The 18,997-nt window shown below is 45.5% G+C and overlaps 1 protein-coding gene across 6 annotated transcripts in view; it reads right to left on the minus strand.

Annotated features, from left to right (window-relative positions):
* KMT5B (lysine methyltransferase 5B) overlaps nucleotides 1-18,447 on the minus strand; it is a 56,074-nt gene extending 37,627 nt beyond the window's left edge. For 5 of the 6 annotated variants that reach the window (XM_035263560.3, XM_035263557.3, XM_035263552.3 and 2 more), the window contains exon 1: nucleotides 18,268-18,447. The gene's annotated coding sequence lies outside the window, so the exon portion shown is untranslated. Of the gene's footprint in view, nucleotides 1-17,330; nucleotides 17,562-18,267 lie in introns of those variants that run through there. The other variant, XM_035263556.3, reaches the window with a different exon arrangement.
* Nucleotides 18,448-18,997: the final 550 nt, after the last annotated feature.

Raw genomic sequence — 18,997 nt, forward strand, 5'->3', positions numbered from 1 at the left:
ATAAATGTATTTTTGTGTCCTTCTGTCTGTTTTTTTGAGACAGTCTCATTCAATGGCCCAGGCAGGAATGCAGTGGCGTGATTATAGCTCACTGCAGTCTCAAACTCCAGGGCTCAACTGATCCTCCCACTCAGTCTCCCAAGTAGCTGGGCTTCAGGCAGGAGCCACCACATCCAGCTAATTAGAACTTTTTTTTGGTAGACATGGTCTCACTATGTTGCCCAGACTGGTCTCAATTTGTGGGCTGAAGCAGTCTTTGGGACACTGTGCCTGACTAAGAAAGTATATATATTTGAGACAGGGCCTTGCTCTGTTGCCCAGGCTGGAGTGCAGTGGCGCAATCTCTGCTCACTGCAACTTCCACCTCCCCAGGTTCAAGTGATTCTCCTGCCTCAGCCTCCTGAGTAGCTGGGATTATAGGAATGCACCACCACACATGGCTAATTTTTGTATTTTTAGTAGAGATGGGGTCTTACTATGTTGGCTAGGCTGGTCTTGAACTTCCAACCTCAAAGTGATCCTGCCTTGGCCTCCCAAAGTGCTGGGATTATAGGTGTTAACCGCCTCATGTGGCCAGAATACATTTTTGTATGGCAATACATGTTTATATTTTAAGCTCTTACTATAAAAGAGTCGAAACTTTTTTTTTTAAATAAACTTTAAAACAGTTACAGAGACCTAAGGTGAATTACTGAAGCAAGAAACATTTAAAAATAAATTTAGAGTACAGCGTTCCTCAAGTCTACAGTAGTATACACGTACTCGGTCTATGCAATCATCCACCACTCACTCACTGACTCACCCAGAGCAACTTCAAATCCTGCAAGCTCTCTATTCATAAAAGTGCCCTTTTCACCATTTGAAAATCTTTTATTCTGCGTTTTGCTGTATCTTTTTTATGTTTATATATGTTCAGATACACAGATAACATTGTTGCGTGTGACCTCCAGTAGTCGGTACAGTAACATGCTGTACAGGTTAGCAGCCTAGGAGCAATGGCCAGGTATGTCTGTCCCACCTAGCTTTGTGTAAGTACACTCTATGACGACTGCCTGACGACAAAATCACCTCACCTCACGTTTCTAGAATGCGTGCCTGACACACACTCTATGATGTCTGTACGATAACAAAATCACCTCACCTCACATTTCTCATAATGTGTAGTATCCCTGTCATTAAGCAACGCATGACTGTAACTTAGTAACTGATGTCTCCACTCTTTAAAGACAATCTTGGCTCTCCCCAGTCATATGATGCTTGCTCTGGTCAGTGCCCTCAGACTGATCAGAATGTAAACTACAGAAGGCAGAGACTCATTCTGAATTGCTCCTTGCTTGTGTTTAGAACAGTACTGACAAACAGCAGGTGCTCAACAAATATTTCTTTCAGTAAACAATAAGAAACATCTTTGCGCCCTGTTGTACTGATATCTAGGTACAGCTCTATAATCTGCTCAAATTACATGTTTTGGTAATGCTCTGAACTGGGTGAGTCAACTACAAGGAAGTGATTATCTCCTCTTCTCTAAGGAAAGCTTAGGAAAAGGCATCTATGCTAGGCTTTGTCCATCACAGTAAGAGACTACTGCTATGCTCGCTACTCATCACTTACAAACAAAACTTAGCAGAGGGACAAGAGCAAAGAGTAAAGAACTTCATATCTTTTTGTTGTTAGCTTGAATTCACTGTTCTAGATTTTAAGGGACTAATATTCAAGTATCAAAGTAGTGCCCATCATTCCTTCACGATGGCAACAAAACTGAGAAGCTACTGTATTTGGGAATATAAGGTTATCCCTTACTATCTGAATTTAGGAACCTAATGATTTGAATAGTGGGGGATGGTTTAATTTATAATGACCTTTGGAAATGAGGATATTATACATTACACTCTGGACGTTCATAATATCATCTCGTTATGGAATCATGCTTTAATATAAACTAGACTATTAAGATCACCAGTGTAACTCTTTCAATTTCTAAATGAAACTGACGCTACATGCCTAAAGCCACACAATCCGCCTGCAGCAGACTCATGAGCAGAACCCAGCTCTGCTGCTCAACAAATTCTCACACCAGACAAAGGTCAATTTCCTTTCCACAAACACATAGAAAAGCGCAAATGATAAATTATTTTGAAGTATTCACAGAAATACATGCCTGGACATACCTTTAATGATAGTCAACACAAACAAAACATTAATTTGTACCTGATCTCAGGTCTCTTTCATGTTACAGGAATATCTGTGTGAGTTCACTGGAGGGTAAGATGTGCATGTGAGCAACATGCTTAGGTGAAAGGCAAAACAAAAAAAAATTCTGATCAATGCTAAAGACAGCTTTACAATTGTTTTCTAACATGAATTTTTCTTCTAGTTCCCTCGCTATTTAAATTTGATTATAGTATTCAACTTTTAACGTGCTTGTCTTTTGATTTCTCTTGTAGGCATCTCTAAATAGTCTTGTAGCTATTCTACATCAGTTATAAGCTAAGAATTTTCCAATTATTAAATTTTACCACATTTAACATTAAAACCCCTTATGAATGATTACATATCTTATATTTAGGAGAAAGGCATAGAACTCAAGAGCAGCATACCTTTTTTTTTTTAAGAGACAGGGTCTTGCTCTGTCACCCAGGTTGGAGTGCAGTGGTGTGACCATAGCTCACTGCAGCCTCAAAGTCCTAGCCTCAAGCCACCCTCCACCTCAGCCTCCCAAAGTGTTAGGATGAGCCACCACACTCAGTAAGAGCAGTGTACTTTCGAAGTATGAAGAACGAAGAAAGGCGAGAAAAAGAGCAGCAGTGGTCTCCTGGGAGCCTTGGATCTTGGATCCCCCCCCCCCGCCCAGTTTTGTGGAATACTTATCTACAAATTCCAAAATGGACTTCATTTAAAGAAACTCATGGAACATTAACAGACAAAAACATAAAACAATATGTACTGTGGCATTCAAATCCTAGCACTTTGGAAGAGCATCAAATTTTTTTTTCTTTTTTAGACTGAGTCTTGCTCTGCCCCCCAGGTTGGAGTGCAGTGTTGCAATCTTGGCTCACTGCAACCTCTGCCTCTCAGGTTCAAGTGATTCTCGTGCCTTAGCCTCCCAAGTAGCTGGAATTACAGGCAGGCACCACCATGCCTGCCTAATTTTTGTATTTTTAGTAGAGACAGGGTTTCACTATGTTGTCCAGGTTGGTCCTCAACTCCTGGCCACAAGTGATCCTCCCACTTTGGCCTCCCAAAGTCCTAGGAGTACAGGTGTGAGGCACCGTGCCTGGCCGTTTTTGAAAATTATAGCCTACCATCACAATGCAGTCAAGATTTGAGTATGAATGACCTTATCAAGACTTAGATCTTTAAAAGCTTTGAGTTTCATCCACGTTAAAGCTCTCCATCATTGAACCATCTCACAAAAGAAAAAGCTTAAAGGGACTAAAATCCTTGACTACATTCCATTTTATATCCTGTTTTCTTCAATTTCCTTAACCTCTATGGTCTTTCATATTACTTATGTTCCTTTAGACAAGAGCCAATGAAACAGTACTTTCTGAAAAATGGATGCTCTGTGGCATAAGTTTTCATTGGCAGAGAAGCACAAACCTGGTATGATAAATTTAGAATTAGGTTTTTGGTTGTAAAGATGCATTAACAACAAGCAAATGGGCGAGGCAGTGTGGCTCACACCTATAATCCTAGCCTTTTGGGAGCCCGAGGCAAGAGGACTGCTTGATGCCAGGAGTTCAAGATCAGCCTGGGCAATACAGAGAGACAGCCTAATATAAAAAATAAAAACAAAAATAAAAAAATTAGCCAAGGATGGTGGCATGCACCTGTAGTCACAGCTACTCAGGAGGCTTTAGTGGGAGGATGGCTCCAGCCCAGGAAATTGAGGATGCAGTAAGCCACGGTGATCCTGCCATTGCACTCCAGCCTTGGCAACAGAGTGAAAAAAAGAAAATGAGGAAAACGTGGCAAATGTATATAAATATATTTTATATTTGAAGTTAGCTTACACTCTCAGAAGCTATGTGGTCTGGAGAAAACTTCTGTTGAGGGCTCCTATCCCACCTGTCTCTTACTAGAATAGGTAGTTGGTAACTGGGAAAGTCATTTAACCTCTCTGAACCTTAACTTTCATTATCCATAAAGTGAAGCTGATACTGTTTTCCCCATCTACTTCACAGGGTTGCCGAAGATCAAATGAAATAATGTCCCTAAAAGAGTTATTTCTGTAAAACACAGTACAAGGTCCTGTGACATAGCTGCAAGTAATTCCCTTACCTCCAGGGCCTGGGAAGGTGGGTGATTCAATCACACAGAAAGCACCTACCAGGTCCAGGGCGGATACATGGTAACAAGGCTATGTTAATTTTTTTTCCTCTGAGAACACAGAATACTACCATGGGCTAATTCTATAGAGCAAGACTCCTCAACTTTCCCTAAAATTATAGCTCAGTATTGATAATGCACTAGGGCAATTATGGATTGTAACATACCAATTGTTTGCAACATTTTTTCTTACTATGCTGTGATCAGTAATTTCTTTTAAAATGAAAGAACACAGAATAGAATATTTCACAATGCATCCCACACAGTACTGTTTTAGTTATATATGTGTAAATGTGTGTGTACTTGGTCATTAAATAAAATGAATTTTTGGCCAGGAGTGGTGGCTCACACCTGTAATCCTAGCACTTTGAGAGGCCGAGGAAGGTGGATCACTTAAGTCCAGGAGTTTGAGACCAGCTTGGCCAATGTGGAGAAACCCTGTCTCTATCAAAAACACGAAAATTAGCTGGGCCTGGTGGTATGTGACTGTAGTCCCAGCTACTCGGGAGGCTGAAGAACTGCTTAAACCCAGGAGGCAGAGGTTGCAGTGAGCCAAGATGGTGCCACTGGACTCCAGCCTGGGCAGCAGAGCAAGATCCTGTCTAAAATAAAATAGAACCCATTTCCCCCGGCCACCTGGGGGGATGGGGGGACGGGCAATGCACCATGGCTGCCTCTCACCTTTCTCCTCTGTCTGCCTGGAATGTTACAACCCCATCTCTTTCCCTAATTTCTTTAAGTCCCAGTTCAGTGTTCACATCCTCTAGGAAGTGTTCCTTGACCTTCACTGCCAAATCCAGTTATATATTTATGCTATAAAACTTATTTGAAAGCCCTTATGTGACTGTATTGTTTAAGTGTTTGCTTCCTTCATTGAGAGTTCCTAAGGCTGAGAATCTATTTTTCTTATCTCTGGCCCTGGTGTATCTAGTATAGCACACAGTACATCCTAGAGGCACTCAACTGATGAAATAAATAGGTTGTAATCTAAACCGCACAATAGAAACTATTTCTTGATTTTTTTTTTTGAGATGGAGTCTTGCTCTGTTGTCCAGGCTGTAGTGTAGTGGCACAATCTCGGCTCACAACATCCTCTGCCGCCTGGGTTCAAGTGATTCTCTCGCCTCAGCCTCCTGAGTAGCTTGGGACTACAGGTGCACGCCACCACACCTAGCTAATTTTTTCATATCTTAGTAGAGACGGGGTTTCACCATGTTGGCCAGGATGGTCTTGATCTCCTGACCTCGTGATCTGCCCACCTCGGCCTCGCAAAGTGCTGGGATTATAGGCATAAGCCACCACGCCTGGCCATTTCTGGATTTTTTTTAAAAAACTGTAAATAAAAGATACTGCCTGACCTCTTCAAATCCTCTTTCTCGAGATGTCCATGGTGATAAGGTGGGTAAGAGAAGCTCCCGCACTGACAGAAACAGGGCAGGAACCACAGCTGCTACGGCCACTAACTTCCCTACCACTTGCCATTATGCTTTCTGGTTCACCCCCTAGTTCTGACCCTCCAGGGACAAAGAACAAGAACCTGGAAAAGTGCTTTTGGTCCTTTCAGAAATCAACTGTCACATGCCTACATTTAACACACGACTGATGAATAAATGAAGGGTCAATGTATTTTTAGGCTTCTCAGGAGCCTAATATTCCTCAAAAATAAGACATAAAGCGTAATTATATGAAACAGAAATAAAAATATGGAATAGAAAGATTATCTATGGAATCTTTATAGAGTCTTTAAGTCCCAACCAAGATGTCCACTTAAGAGACAGACAGCAGAAAATATGGGGATGAGGCCCAGCAATCGTATGGTAATGAGACCTCCAGGTGATGCAAGCTCCGCTGTGAGAGTTACTGCTCTAAGCTACTTATTCATTCATTTTATCATGCTAGGGCGAAGAATACAATATTGTAAGAAAAAGTAAGAAACAAAAAATCAGGAAATTATATTATCAACCAATCATTTTTCTGAGATTAAGGAAAAGTTCACCAATAAATCACTTTAGTAACAGCAAACTTCAGTTCAGTTCATGGAGCACAGACTGAGATTCACTCTACTGTATACATAATTTAAACTAAATGTGGGTTTATAATCCAAACCGGAAGAAACCTGTGCCCTGAGGTCTTGTTTATATTGTGGTCAACAGACATGATCTGAACTGAAGGTACTTTAGTGTAACAGGCACTTCTGTCAATCACGGAACGTGGCTAAATTTCACTAGTATGAATGCACTGCACATGTCTGGATGTAGCCTAGCAGAGAGATTCTCCACATGTCCATGTGATAGAAGCTATCAAAAGGTCTTTCTTAAGCCGATAAATGAAACATCTGTAAAAATTTTTAGCTCAAAATGAATATACATTCTACTAACAATCAGGTCATCATTTGTTCTACCCTCCTAAGTGTGGAATCTGGTCTTGCTGCCATGATCTTTCCTCTAGGATTATAAGCTTACCCATTTAAGGTAGTGATGAGCTTTTAAAAAGCTCACACAAGTCAATACTGTAGTAGACTATGGACAAACAGGGGCTGAAAACACTGTGTGGAGGCCAGGCGAGGTATCTCACACCTGTAATTCCAGCACTTTGGGAGTCTGAGGCACAAGAATTGCTAGAGGCAGTCATATCACCTGAAGCCAGGAGTTAGAAACCAGCCTGGACAACATGGTGACACCCCATCTCTGCTAAAAATACAAAAGCTAGCCAGGTGTGGTGGTGTGCACTATAATCCCAGCTACTTAGGAGGCTGAGGCAGGAGAACTGCATCAATCCGGGAGGCAGAAGTTGCAGTGAGCCAAGACTGACTGGGCCATTGCACTCCAGCCTGGGCAATACAGCGAGGCCTACGTCTCAAGAAAAAAGAAAAGAAACAAACAAGGACGCAGACAGACAAACAAGGATGCAGACTGTCACGGAACACAGCTGGCTCACGTGGAAATGCCCCCTGGTCACGGCTTGGCTGGCACACTCTGAGCTAGTTAGCCCCTGACTACATTTAGAATTAAAAATGGCCTCAATTTTTGTCCCAAATTGTTAGAAAAAAATTTCCAGAAAGTACTGACCACTTCTTAAATGGCATATTAGCTGGAAAGTAACTGCGGCTTTTGCCATTTTAAGTTACAAATCATTCTCTGTTCTGATTTCCCAATATAAAAATGTCAGGAAAATCATTACACATCTATTATATTCCAGACACTGTTGCAGGCACTCAGGATACAGCATCAAACAAAACAAGGTTCCTGCCCTCATCTATGCTTATATTCTAATGGAAAAAAAGCACTAGGAAATAATAAATTAATGAATAAATGTCAGCACCTTTGCAGGGAATAAGCCACTTACGGTGGCAGGGAGTGTTTCAGGTGGAGTAGGAGGGTGATGGTGGCTATTTTCTAAGAGAGCAAGGGATGTGAGGGGACAGAGAGGCACCAGGCAGGAAGAGTGCACTAGACAAATGGAAGGGTAGGCACAAAGTCCAGAGGCTGGTGTGACTGTGGCAAATATGGGGGGAGAGTGGGAGGATGAGGTCAGAGAGGCTGCTACAGGAAAGAAGGGCTTCAAAGCCACTGCTGAGATGGGCATTTACTCCCAGTGAGACAGACAGCAGAGGAGTGACATGATCCAACGCAGAGTTTTAAAGGACCATGCTGGCAGCCTGCTACACGGTACTTTAAAAAAGCAGTTCTAATGAAGCTACTAAGAATTTCTAGGACAAGAGAATGCAGGGAGACAACACTGTTATTAGTTAGTAGTGCTCTATTTACCACTACTATAAAACCAGAGAAGTAGTGCTGGCTGCAGCAGCAGAAGTGGCAAGAAGTAGCTGGCTTCGAGATCTTTTCTCAAGGTTCTGCTGATAGTCAGGAATTGCTGACAGACTGGATGTGGGTGTGAGAGAAAGGTCTCAAATGTGAAGAACTGAGCTGACATTTAGGGATATGACAAAGACCATGGAAAGACTGGTTTGGGCAGGGGTTGCAGTGCCGGAATTTGGTTCTGGTCATATTTTCTTCCCTTTTTGGGGTCTTTTTTGGTTTTAAGTCATTTTTGAGATGCCCACTACAGATCCAAGTGGAGTTGGCAGCTGGATACAAGGCTCTGGAGTCCAGCTCCAAGCTGAAGTTGAAAATTTGGAGTCAAAGTATTAATGGTATTTCAAGCCATGGGATCAAATGGAATCTAGGAATCAGCAGATCAAAGAAATCCAAGGACTGGGTGTGGGGGGCACTTTAACATGTATAGGTCAAGACGAGGAGAAGCAGCACAGGATCATAAAAGGAGCAACCAGTGAGAAACAGAACCGAGAGCACACGAGGGACCACGCCGTGAATCGAGTAATCAGCTCGGGCAAGGACTGTAGATGGCCAGAAAGCAAATCCTTTTATTTCATGAGTCTGAACTCACGAAAAGGATGGGCTGTTGCTGAACTGTAAGCCTTGCTCAGAAACAACAAAGAACTTCTAAAATGGACATAATGTCTTAAACATAATGTCATACTTGTGAGGAAGACAGAGAGCTTTAAGAAACACATGACAGATGGGACTATAAGGAATCAGAGAGAGAAAAATGGAGAGAGATTGATTCACAGGCCACAAAAGACAAATGTAAATTAAAATTACGGACTGGGAGGTGATGGGAATAGGTTAGTTAATTTGAGAAGGACTGACTTCAGAGGGCTTATAGAATCTGTGTTAAAAACATTTTTAAAAAACGAATAGATTAGTTAATTCTCTGGTTTGGAAATACAGACTCTGAGTAGCAGAATGAGGTGGAATTCCTGAGGACTACTGTGTAAGGCTTTGCTCCTTCTATTTTTGTGTATAAGAAAATGCAATTGTGATTATGCCCCAAGATGGGCAGCATCACTTCCCCCAAAAGATTTACCCAACACTGAGATCAACAGGAAGATTCACCTTATGTGTTTCACTGGATCAACAGATGGGAAAAGCAACACACCAGATTCTGGTACCAAACGTAACTAAGGAGGTGGGGGTGGGAGACAATTCATGATCAATATAAAACATACTGGAAAACTGCTAAAATAAGAGACGTATTTAAAGGGGAAAATATTTCAAGAATGATTTCAAGTTGTATTTAAAGAGGAAACTCCTAATCATATCCTAATACCACATCTACCACTACCAGTACCACCAGGATACATTCTAAATCACCAATACTACCATTGGCGGGGGTGGGGAATAACTTTTAAAAATATTTTTTCCCCAAACATTTACAGTGAACCTATTTATTATAATCAGAAAAAAACAAAAACCTCAATACTTTAACATGTTTCAAAAGAAAGCAGAATTCATTCATAGGAAATGGGCTAAGTTCCCATAGCCCTGACTGTTCTATGGCAGACAACAACGGCCCCTCAACAAATGCCAATGCCTTCTCTTTCCACGGTCTCTTCATGGGATTATAAATTGTTGGGTGACTTTTGAGAAGTTGGGTCCAATTTGATAACTCTGATTCCAATCCATTTTTACTTTTTTTGCTTAATATCCTAAATACAAACCCAGATTAAAAAAAAAAAAAAATCTGCCAAAAAGTTAAAACACTGATTCTGAATGACTGGCAAGAATTTTAACATAATTTCTGTGACATTACCAAGAACCCTGGAGCCAGCTGACAGGCTAAACTTGTCTGCAGAGTTTATCTTAAGAGAAATTATCCAGTGGCAGAGAAACAATCCCTAAGTAGTTGAAAAAGAAGAATTAACACACATTTTTAAAAAGTAGGTTCTGGGTGGGTGTGGTGGCTCACACCTGCAATCCTAGCACTTAGGGAGGCTGAGACAGGTGGATTCCTTGACGCCGGGAGTTCAAGACCAGACTGGACAACATGGTCAGACTCCAGTCTCTACAAAAAAAAAAAAAAAAAAAAAAAAAAAAAAAGCCAGGTACAGTGGTGCATGCTCGTAGTCCCAGGTACTCAGGAGGCTGAGGTAGGAGGATCGCTTGAGCCCAGGAGATTGCACCACTGCATTCCAGCCTGGGTGAAAGAGCAAGACTTTGTCTCAAAAAAATAGTAAGAAGTAGGTTCTACCCCTGTTAGAGGACTTTCATAAATTTTTATTCGGAAAAGCAAAGAAAACATTTTTCAAGTAATTCAGTTACAATTTGGTAGGAAAACAATTCAATATACCACTGGTTAACAGTGACTGAGACTACACTGGAGAATGAGATCACCAGTAATTTTTACCAGTTATATGTTCAACTTTTCAAAATAAACACATATGACCTTAACAAACTGTTAAAGATCCTTACACAAAGGGAAGGGAAACAGCCTGGCAGCTTCCCACCACAGGGCCTTTGTACTTGGGATGCTGCCAACCTGCTCGTCAGCCCCTGCCCAAGCCCACTTCTCCAGTGACATCTGTGAGAAAATACATTTCTGTTTTCTTTCTTTCTTTTTTTGAGACTGAGTCTAAAAAAAATCCCAGGAGTTGGAGATTAAAGTGAGCTGAGATCACACCACTGCCTCCAGCCTGGGTGACAGAGTGAGACCTCACTTATCGATAAATAAATAAATAAATAAATAGTTGAAGTCATACACTGTCTTTCAATTGAAGATATAAAATACAGCTACTGAGTTACATAGATTTTGAAAATAAGAGCTAGCTTTTTAATTACACCTGATTGCTCACATACTGGGCTAAGCCAGATAACTGTGATCTTCCTGAGAAGCACTGTGATTGAACATTCTTCTATTTATATTAAGACCGAAAATAAAAACTGAAACTATTAACATTTCTCATTGAGCAAAAAGAAATTTTTTTTGAAGCAGAGTTTCACTCTTGTTGCCTGGGCTGGAGTGCAATGGCGCAATCTCAGCTCACTGAAACCTTCACCTCCTGGGTTCAAGCAATTCTCCTGCCTCAGCCTCCCTAGTAATGGGAATTACAGGTTTGCACCACCACGCCTAGATAATTTTTGTATTTTTAGTAGAGACAGGTTTTCTCCATGTTGGTCAGGCTGGCCTCGAACGAACTCCTGACCTCAGGTGATCCGCCTGCCTCGGGATTACAGGCATGAGCCACTGCGAATGGCTGAGCAAAACATTTCAAGCAGCAAACCCCCAACTACTGCTAAGTTTATTATCAGACATTCGCAATCCTTAGACTTACTTATTTGGCTACTGATCCATGGCCAGACATTTAAGAAACTCCTAATTGCCTTATCACAGAAAATACTGCTTCATTCTTAGGTATCACATTCAGTATGTATTTATGATGAGGGATTTCATGTAAGAAAGACTTCATATCTTCATCTCAGTAGATACTTTAAAACAAAGGTTTTCACAGATGGGGTTGTTGAGGGAAAGTCCTCAAAAAAACTTCCAGAAGAAAACAAAAAATGCCTGCTTCCCCATGTCTCCACATTTGATCCATCTGCTTACCTAGTAGTGCCTAGAAATAAAATCAAGGGTGCCTTCCTTCTTTTCACTGTTTTCTCTAGGACCCAAACAGCCATTCACGTTTCTAGAAACAAACGCCACCTAGTGTCAAACGTTTGTAAGTACAGCCTTTACAGCCCACAGTTTCTGTCAGAAGTTACAAGTACATCAAAGATTCTTACTGGGCAAGGACAAGTGTGAGGAAAAGCTTCCAAAAGGTGTTTCTTGGGCTGGATGCTAGAGGCCACTGAGTTTTCCAGCTGCCAGGCTTTGCAGAGGCAGCCCACATAGGGACTAAGGATGTGGCTCTGCAGTCAAAGCACCTGTTCCACCCCAGCTTCATCCTTACTCCAGCAGCGTGAGCAGGCGACTCATTTAACCTCACCAACACCCAGCAGTATAATGGGTTTGGCACAAGCTTTCAATGAGCACAAACTGCTCACAAATTAAGGTCTCCCCTTCCCTTCCAAGCAACCAAGGCAAAAGCAAAGCAGGCCAAAAACACTCTTCACAAAACTTTAATCAAGTAGAAATTTCCATTACATTCCCCACCACAAGTCACATATTAAAAAAAAAAAATCTCATCACCTCATCCATTTGAAAGAGAACAAATGTGCAAGAGAATAATTATGACACAAGGCTGAGCACTGGTTCCAAAGAGAAGGAATGTAACTTCTGGCAACGACACGTATGATTAAATCAGGCCGGGCGCGGTGGCTCACGCCTGTAATCCCAGCACTTTGGGAGGCAGAGGCAGGTGGATCACAAGGTCAAGATATCGAGACCATCCTGGTCAACATGATGAAACCCCGTCTCTACTAAAAATACAAAAAATTAGCTGGGCATAGCGGTGCGTGCCTGTAATCCCAGCTACTCAGGAGGCTGAGGAGACAGGAGAATTGCCTGAACCCAGGAGGCGGAGGTTGCAGTGAGCCGAGATCGCGCCATTGCACTCCAGCCTGGGTAACAAGAGCAAAACTCCGTCTCAAATAAAAAAAAAATCATGCCAAACTATACCTCCCATCTTAAACATTCAGAAGGACTGCAGGTTGTGTTATAATAAAGTTTAGTTTGTGGTGTGGCTGGTCAAACAGATTATTTTCAGCCCTATAAAAGAAGATACACCACAGCCCTTTAACCCACATGCAATACTACCATACCCCATTTTACACGAGAACAAAACTTAGAGAATTAGAAAACCAAATGAAGCCAGGCCCAGGCTGAGAGACTCTGTACTCTTACTATCTTATAAAACAGGCCGGGTGCGGTGGCTCACGCCTGTAATCCCAGCACTTTGGGAGGCCGAGGTGGGCAGATCATGAGGTCAAGAGATTGAGACCATCCTGGCCAACACAGTGAAACCCCGTCTCTACTAAAAATACAAAAAAAATGGCCAGGGGTGGTGGTACGTGCCTGTGGTCCCAGCTACTCGGCAGGCTGAGGCGGAAGAATAGCTTGAACCCAGGAAGCGAAGGTTGTAGTGCGCCGAGATTGCGCCACTGCCCTCCAGCCTGGTGACAGAGCGAGACTCCATCTCAAAAGTAACATAATAATGACCCAAACAAAAAAAAAAAGTGTTTTTTTGAGACGGAGTCTCGCTCTGTCACTCAGGCTGGAGTGCAGGGGTGTCATTTCAGCTCACTGCAACCTCTGCCTCCTGGGTTCCATCAATTCTCTGCCTCAGCCTCCCCAGTAACTGGCATTAAAGGTGCCCACCACCATGCCCAGCTAATTTTCGTATCTTTAGTAGAGACGGGGTTTCACCATCTTGGCCAGGCTGGTCTTGAACTCCTGATCTCGTGATGCACCCACCTCAGCCTCCCAAAAAATCCCAAAGTGTTGGGATTACAGGCGTGAGCCACCATGCCAGGCCCCAAACAAATTTTTCAGCACACATTGCCCCGTATTTGAAGAGTAAAACTCTAGAACAAGACAGACATGGTTTCTGATTGCATGGAGGTCAGAGCACTTACACAAAGGGAAGGGAAACAGCCTGGTAGCTTCCCACCACAGGGCCTTTGTACTTGGAATGCTGCCAACCTGCTGGTCAGGAGAGAGAGACTCATGTGAGAACGGACTTGAGATAGGATGATCAGGAAAAAATACATCAAAATTGTAAATATAAAAATGAGGCCAGGCATGGCGGCTCATCCTATAATTCTAGCACTTAGGATGCCAAGGTGGGAAGAGTGCTTGAGCCAAGGAGATTGAGGCTGCAGTGAGCCAGGATTCTACCACTGCTCTCCAGCCTGGGAGGCTACAAGACCCGGTCTAAAAAAAAAAATTACGTTTTTTGGGTCAAAACCCCTCCTGGTCCCTATTTATATGCAGCAAACAAATATTTCCTCTAAACTCTTCAGGACCCTAAATGACGTCTGCTTCCTTTCCAATGGGGGAGAAAGAAGCGGAGTTTCCTACGGTGCTACTGGCTCAATGGCTGAAGGATCAAGCCCCCCTCTACTTCTCAATGAGGAAAGCTCCAGCTTCCTAAGAGCAAACTGCTTTTCTTACTAAAAATATCTTTTTCTCCATATGATGCAACATAAGCATTTCCTCGAAAATAAAAATACTCCTCAGAGATCATTAAAATGTATCAGATATTTCAACCCTGTTATACAAATCAGACAGACAAAATGATTCGTCGGGCAAACCTAGAATCCACTCAGTTCAACAAACTTACGGAGACTACCAGAGCCACCAGGCACTGTTCGTGGTGCTGGAATACTGGTCATGTCCAGGGAACACTAGAGGGCGCGTGAGAGCGTCTACTTTCAAGAAAATCAGTCAGGGCTACTACAGGAGCCAGGGACCAAAATCAAAGGGAAGCATGTGTGTGGGGGGAGAAGTTACCTGAGAACAGGGTAGAGAAGCACAGAATAGGAAGTACAATGACCATTCACTGAAGAGGCCTTTTGCACAGGGCCTGAGAGGCAATCCCAGTGCCATTAAAGATCTGCTGGCCAGGCATTGCTATAAAGGTGGCACAAGTTAGATATACAGGTGTCAGAACACATGCATTAGGTTTCTACTGGTTCACCCTAACATGCATGACTCGGGATTCACTAGCTCAGAAACCCTGTGAGGTGAGACAGGTATTAGTATTACAATGAGGAGGCTAAACTCAGAACAAATTGCTTTCCTAAACTCAAAGTGCTAGCTACTAAGTGGTAAGGCTGGGTCTAAAACCTTCATCTTTAATCTGAAGTCTGGGGCTTCCTCCAGTGCTTGAGCGTGTACCACCTAGAGGTTTCTCACCAGCAAATGATACCTTGATCCGCTTACCGTCTTCTTTAGCATGCTATCATAATAGACAAACTTAGCTCGCAGAGATGCAACTGGCATTGTAAGAGCCATACAGACCCCCAATCAAGCTCTGGGGGCCACTGACACCCTAGTCTTTCAATTCTAAAACCCACTTGATTATCTCATAATGATATTTCAAAAAAAGGAGGTAAACTACATGAAACATGCAGATGAACTGAGATAATTAGGAGGTGTCAAAATGTGACTAAAATAATTCTCAGGAGAAAACAGGATGGTAGTACAGGGTAAAAGATGAAGCATTAGTAGAATGTTGGATTGGAAGTGACCTCAGAGGTTGTTGGGTCATTCTGTAGACGAAGAGAGACTAGGTCCTCTCAATGACTTATACAAATAGTGACAGAGCAGAGAATGGTGTTGATTCTTATTCCATGGTCCTTCAACTATTCCTAAAATTACATACAGCAGTCATAATTTTGTATGCAGCCCTAGAAGATAGCCTGGTGTTCAAGTCTGTCTCATTTGGATGCCAGCTAGCCCCATATCAACCCCATGCACACACATGATGGATCACTCCCTGCATTTACTTAGCACGCAGTATTGGAGCTAACAGGGTGATGGAGTGAAGACACATGTGCCCTGTGGTTCAAGTGTGCGGAAGATTCTTAACCATCAGTGTTCTAGGGCTGACGCAGTCCTGGAACTCCTGCCCAAGGAGAAGGATTTTGCTACTGGAGACAAAGTTAAGCTCAGACATGGTACACAGAAACACGAAATAACCGGACTGCGACGATTTATCTGAAAGGATTTGGTCCGTAAGCCATGGAAAGGGCATTCCTGTCGAGAGAGGGCTGCTCAGATGCCACACACACAAATCTCTATCCCACAACCTGGCCACATATCCATGCCCTATAAACCTACAAATTGATGCAATCCCATTTTCAAATAACTCAAGAGAAAAATCACCAAAAACTTCCTCTACCCACCAAACTCCCTGCTGAAAGACACGCAGACACCAGGACACTTCCTTCACGCGCCTCTCCCTCTCAGAAGCAGCTACTCTCCATCCACCTCCACCTTCCCCAGTACTGCCCACCGGCGTCTGCTACGACAATGAACAGTTCAGGGTGTTTGGGAAGGCAGATGAAAAACACAGGCGCGAGAGCACTTGGAAAATGATGCAACAGCTTGGTTTCAAAGATTACGGATAAAGAATCAAGTCCTACTCTCTGCTTGAAGAAGTATCTATCATATTCCCTTCACTCTCCAACTCAGTTTTTAAAAAATAATGATGCTTGTAAATAACAAAGTGGATTTATTTTGAAAAACTAATTCAAACTATTAAGCTTGACAACTTGGAGATTAATGCATGAACCCATTCATCAAGTGTCTATGAGTACCTACTCTGTACCTGCTCCTGGGCGGACCAGATAACAAGAGACTCGTGTCTCTGTGTGTGTGTGTGTGTGTGTGTAGGTTTCATCAGGTGGCAACATTCTCACGGGGCCTTTCCCAAGGACGTGTGTGTACGGGGGTGGAGAAAAGGGGTGGAGGAATGCCGGGCAGGGCACGGCCGACAGGGACCAGGCATGGGAAGCTAGTGCAGCCAGAGCCTGGGAGATGAACCAGAATGTAGATGCTTAGAGATTAAAAAGTGAAAAACGGGCTGAAGTTTCCACAGACGTCGGGATTAGAGCGTTTGCAGACTCTCATCCCGGGATTATAAGGCGCTCCGAGAGAGACAGGGCCACACCTGCGCTTCAAATTGCTAAACCTTCAGGTACACAATAAATCTGTATTTACAGCAAGTAGCAATTTATGTATTTCAACATGCACACAGTATCTGTGATTATTTCAGGCAAAAAGGATTTCCTCATCCCTTTTCAAAATATGTTTTTACTACTAATCACCAATATTATAGGCGTGTTCTCAAAATTAAAGACTAGAGGAAGAAAGTTATAGGTGGCAACTGCTCCCTCTGAAGATCCCACCCAGCAGAGCTGGAACCTGTAAGGCCATCCTCACCTACACTTTGTGTCAAACTGGTTTAAATCTAAAAAAAACACGAAGAATCACAATCAATCAAATTAATTCACCTGCCCACTATTCTAAGGAAAACAATCTCCACTCCAGGTAAATTTCATTTGGCAAATTCTTAAATATTAACTTCAAAAAACACATGATCGCCTCCCCAGTATCCCCAACGCTGCACTACTTGGCAGATCGTAAGTTACTGCTCCGGACCCGGACCCTATAAACCCAGACTGAATTTTTCAGCACCCAACTTGTTTCTACGCGAATCCAGCAAGTTGGATCGAGTTGTCATTGTGAAAACCTGCCTGTTCCCCTTTCAAGGCGGAGGTGGCAACGGTGCACATCATCCGCGGATAAGTGGAAGGACAGACAGACACCAGGGGACGAAGGAAGAGCGGATAAAGCACAGAGGGGAAGCAGCGGCCGCGGGGACGCCGAGCCACGGCCGGGGGCGCCGTCGGGGAGGAGGGTGGGCTGCAGGACGGGCTCCCGAGGGCTCCGAAATGCGCTCGAGCCAAAACAAAAACAAAAAGTTCAGCGCGGCAGTGGGAGCAGATTGGGCGAGACGGTTCACGGCTGCCCATTGGAGAACAGGGAAAACAGAGTCCCCCAATCGCGAGCGGCGGGGCTGCTCCCCTCGTGCGGCCGCGGGCCCGGCCCCGACGCTGCCCGGCGGCCGCTACTGCTCCCTTCCGGCTGCGGCCACCACTGCAGGCCCCGCACCGGCCCGGAAGAAGCCCCGCCCCCCGCGCCCGGCCGCTCGCGCCGGCCCCAGCCCCACCCGCCACCGGCTCCCGCAGCCCAGCGACCGGCCCCGGCCCGCGGCCCCCCACGCCCCCGCCCGCCCCGGCGCCGAGGCCGCCCCCCGCACACCCGCGCCGGCGCCTCCCCTCCCCAGACTCACCGTCCGCGCCGCCCAGCTCCTCCTCGGGGCGCGTCCGACGCCCCGCTGCCCGGCAGCTGCGATGCGGGACCGCGCCGCCGGGCCCCAAGTCCCGGTCCCCTCAGAAAATTAATCACCAAAAATAATTCCAGAGAAAAATGGAGAGTAAAATCCAAGATGGCGGCGCGGGCCGCAGCACCGCCCGCTCCCTCCGCTGACGGGAAAAATGAGTCCCCGCGGCGGCCGAGCCCCCCGCCCCCACCCGGTGGCCGCCGCCGCCGCCGCGCCTCCCGCGCCCTCGGTCTCAGCTCGCCGCGCCCCCGGCGCCCGCCCCCAAGCCCCGCCGCCCGGGGCCTCACCTCCGCCTCGCGCACGGCCGTCCGTACGGAACGCGTCCGTCGGCTTCGGGACTCCGAGTCCCAGGTCCGTGCGCCGCGCGGTGCCGCCTCCGGTCCCTCGGCGTCCTCACCTCATCTCCCCGCAGCCCCGCCACCCGCACCGCCGCCGCGTCGCCGCCCCCGGTGAGCCGCCCGGACCCCGCCCGGGCACGGTGGAAGGATACGAAAAGGAGGCCGCGGCCTCGACGGCGGAGGGACACCGTGCCGCGCGGCCGCCACTGCGTGCACGCGCCTCCCGCCCGGCCTGGCCGCCGCGGCGCTTCCACTGGGCTCTGTGCGGGACGCGGGCACGCGCGGGGAGCGAGTTCCGCGCCGGGCGCTCCCGACGGCGGAGGGACAAAGGGCGATTCAGCGCGAGCCGTGCCCTCCCCTCGCGGCGGAGGGATTCGCGGCCGGCCGGTCGGCGGCCGGTATCCCTCCGCCCTCACTGCCCTTTAAATCGCGGCTGAGGCGGTGTTGCCGGCGCCCCGTGGGCGCCACCTTAGGGCCTTGTCCGGTCTTTACGCGACCGCGTCTCGGCCTCTTTCCCGGTCCCTGTCCCGGCGGGGCCCGGGCTGACCTGGGTGCTCGCACACCTGCACCTACCAGGGACGGCTCTGAAGCCGGCCCACTGGGCTGCCGCCCGGGGGAACGGGGACGCTCCTCAGCTGCTGCGCGTCCCGGTTGCTCAGAGGGAGGTGGACCCGGGCAG

The sequence above is a fragment of the Callithrix jacchus genome, chromosome 10, assembly GCF_049354715.1.
Source record: "Callithrix jacchus isolate 240 chromosome 10, calJac240_pri, whole genome shotgun sequence".
Lineage (NCBI taxonomy): Eukaryota > Metazoa > Chordata > Mammalia > Primates > Cebidae > Callithrix > Callithrix jacchus.